We start from the raw sequence: 3,422 nt of genomic DNA, 5'->3' as shown, positions 1-3,422 counted from the left end.
TTTATAAGGTTCCATTGGGGCTCCAATTGTATCATTGGCTAGTCCTTTCGGAGTATAGGTCATGTGGTTGGGCCTTCCATTGGGACGCTACAACAACACGGAAGGCTCCGTCAATAGGGAACCTTGCCCACCTCCATCTCGCCATACCAAGACTGCAACCTTTCCACTCCAGCACTTTCTCAACCCATAACAGCTACACAATGAGTCTTCTAGCAACCACGTTTCGCACACACATACACACTACGGCCTCGTGGCCCTCCCCCATGACCTCCACATCCACCAGGCGTGCTCGATGGTCGCCATGGTGAGTCTTGTTGCGTATGGGTCTCTCGGCCTATGAATAGGGCCCAACTCCTCCCCTTCTTTTTCACCTCAAAAATCACCTTTTCTCCTCTTATTATCTACTCCATCATGCTCCTCAGCCTCAAGTCTTCCTTCTCGTGACCTTAGAAAAGTTTCCTCCCGATCATTGTCATGCGCCGCCAAGAGCTGCCGCACACAATCACCTTCCCGTGGTTGTTCGACCACCCCTGCCCTCCCTTTCCCACTCCCGTCATCCTATCCCCTCAAACTAGCCTAGCCGGTGAGCTAGGAGCCCTTTTTGTCACTACCCCACCGCGCTCCGCCATGAAATTCCCCTCTCCACCATCTATTCTGTCACCATTTAGCCTCTCAGTCGTAGATCCCCCTTATTCCCTCCAAATCCGCACTTGTTCTAGTGAATTGCTGCTGTCTCCGCTACGCCTTTGTTGTCGCTACCACCGTTTGACTCTCATGCAAGCGCTTTTACGGGATCTCTTTGTCGACACGTAATTGTGTGTCCACACTGTAAGTAACTGTGTGTGGTTGTGGAAATTGGGTCATGCGCCGAATGGACGATGATATTATGTGTGTAGTTGGGTTTGTTAAACTGTGCAGTTTGTGAATGTTGTCATGATGTATATTGTTTGATGTGTATTAGTCATCAAATATACTGTATGTCATGCATCTGCATATTTACCTTTATTAATATTTGTTTTGATTATTTAATTGTGTTGTGTTATGCCATGTGGCATGATTTGAAATCTAGGTTTTTGTGTCTTGATAATATTTTGTGGGTGCATGCGTACCACAATCCCAAGCCAAGATGGAGCTCCTCTAGTTACTTGGGAGCATGTAAAACTGAGTGACATCCCTTGAGTTGTCGATGAGTGACAACGAGCTTGTACAACGCCCTCGTGTTGACTCCGTGGCCCTTAGCTAGTAGTGGCTAGAGGATGCCTAGTCACTTACGCACCGGGCACGGTGCTAAGCATCACTTGTTATGAAGTCACATGCAGGATCATTACTTGTGGTGTGACGAAGGGAGCCAGGGTGTGCGGATGGTCCCTAAGGGAGACCATGGTGCATGCGTAAATGAAATGATTGTATGGTTTATATGGATCATGACCCCAAGCCGAGATGGGGCATTATCTTGGTGGAGCTGCCTTGGTTACTCGAGAGCATGTAAAACTAAGTGACGTCCCTTGAGTTGTCGTCGGGTGACAATGGGCTCGGACGAGATGGAAACACTCTCGTGCCGACTCCATGGCCTTTCGCTAGTGGAGGCTAAAGGATGCTTGGTCACGTACACGCAGGGCACGGAGCTGGGCATCATTCATTACGAAGTCATACGTATGAACGTTACTCGTGGTGTGAAGAAGGGAGCCAAGGTGTGCGGATGGTCCCTAGGGGAGACCATGGTGCATGGGTAATAAATGGTTGTGTTTTGGGCCAAAGGGGTTTTTGGCGTGAGTGTTCTATCTAAATGTGTTATTTTAGGAAAGGGTGGAAAAATGGATATTGTGGTCTTATGCTTTTATCAAAAAATACTTTGTTGGTTGTATAGATGCATGATTTAATCTCTTGGTTGTTTCATGTTGATTACTTACTGATATTGTGAAATCTCATTGAGGTATTCCTACCTACGGTTTGTAGTCTTTGATGCAGAGAATGGGTACGAGTAGGAGGGATCGGCCCCACCTGAGGAGTGAAGGCTTGGGACTATACTCCTAGTTGTTGTTGGACCTTGTTTCATTTCCTTTATTTCAGCTGGATGACTGTATAATCCATTGCTGGTTTTTATTTTGGGTTGTAAAGTTTAATACTTTTTGGTACTTAGTTTTGACTGCCTTATATCTTTCCCTTGCGCTATTTTTGCTGCACACTTTTGCACATGTTTGCACAGACTTGCACATGGCGATGGGGGTCTGTGCTCCATGTGATCATTATCCCGGTATCACGACTTCTACCAAATCACACATGGGGGTTGAGGGCACCACATTGCTTCCAACGTTCTATAATAAAATAAGCAAGTTTTTTATAAAATCAACCTTAATCCGTTTACGCAAAGTCTAGCATAGGTGCATCTCTTACTTAACACTTGCAATGTATTATCTAAGCCTTGAACCCGAAATCTAGTGGTATCAACAGCTAAACAATAAAATATTCAACGACATATAAATTACTTACACAAGGACAAAACCAATTCAACTAAGAGAAATTACTCGATCCTAATGATAGAATAATGTAAGCCAATAAGCAATTGAGTTTGTAAACAACCCATAATTAACAATTAATTCATTATAGAGGCTCAGTCTTCTTAAAGTGCACAACTCGACCTCCAAAAATTACTACACTAACATTTAGCCCAACCTCCTCAAATTTCGTTAACTAATCATCACACACATGTCAAGCCACAACCCATACTTTTAAGTCATAAGAACCTTATTCCTGACATGTCAAATAAGCCAACAATCAACGCACATGCTCCAAAGTAACTTAAAAAACTTACATGTCAATTCCTTCCTCAATCTCGAACATTACATTCAAGTGAACCTCCACACACCAACCCACTCTATATTCACAATCTCTACAATAGGTAGAAGGAAAATGCAAAAAGGGGAAGAAGACTTACCAAACGACATCATTTTCCTTTAGGCAAGCTAACTTCTTTCTTGGCCCGTGCCCTGGCTTAGGCCTAGGTGTTACATGATACTACCCCTCAAGATGGAGAATAAATGTAAAGAACTCTCATCTTGTCCATAGTGCTTTAGCTAGCACATCAGCTACCTAGTGCTGAGAAGGAATGTGAAAAGTCTTGATAATGGTATATTGGATCATGTCTCTAATGAAATGACAATCAATTTTGATGTGCTTGATCAATTCATGGAACACTAGGTTGGCAGCAATGTGTAAAGTTGCTTTATTATCCACAGTAGGTTCGCGGAAGAAGTATTCGACTTATGACAAAGAGTTCTATGCTAATGTTCGTTCCTTACACCATTGGAGTCATTATCTTCTTCCTTAGGAATTTATTCTCTTCTCTGATCATGAAGCTTTGAAGTACTTAAATAGCCAACAGAAGCTCAATAGCCGACATGCCAAATGGAGTGAGTTTTTGC

This window comes from Juglans regia, chromosome 10 (genome assembly GCF_001411555.2).
Source record: "Juglans regia cultivar Chandler chromosome 10, Walnut 2.0, whole genome shotgun sequence".
In the NCBI taxonomy this organism is placed as follows: Eukaryota; Viridiplantae; Streptophyta; class Magnoliopsida; order Fagales; family Juglandaceae; genus Juglans; species Juglans regia.
The sequence above is the reverse complement of the archived record's forward strand: the minus strand, read 5'-3'. Positions refer to the sequence as shown.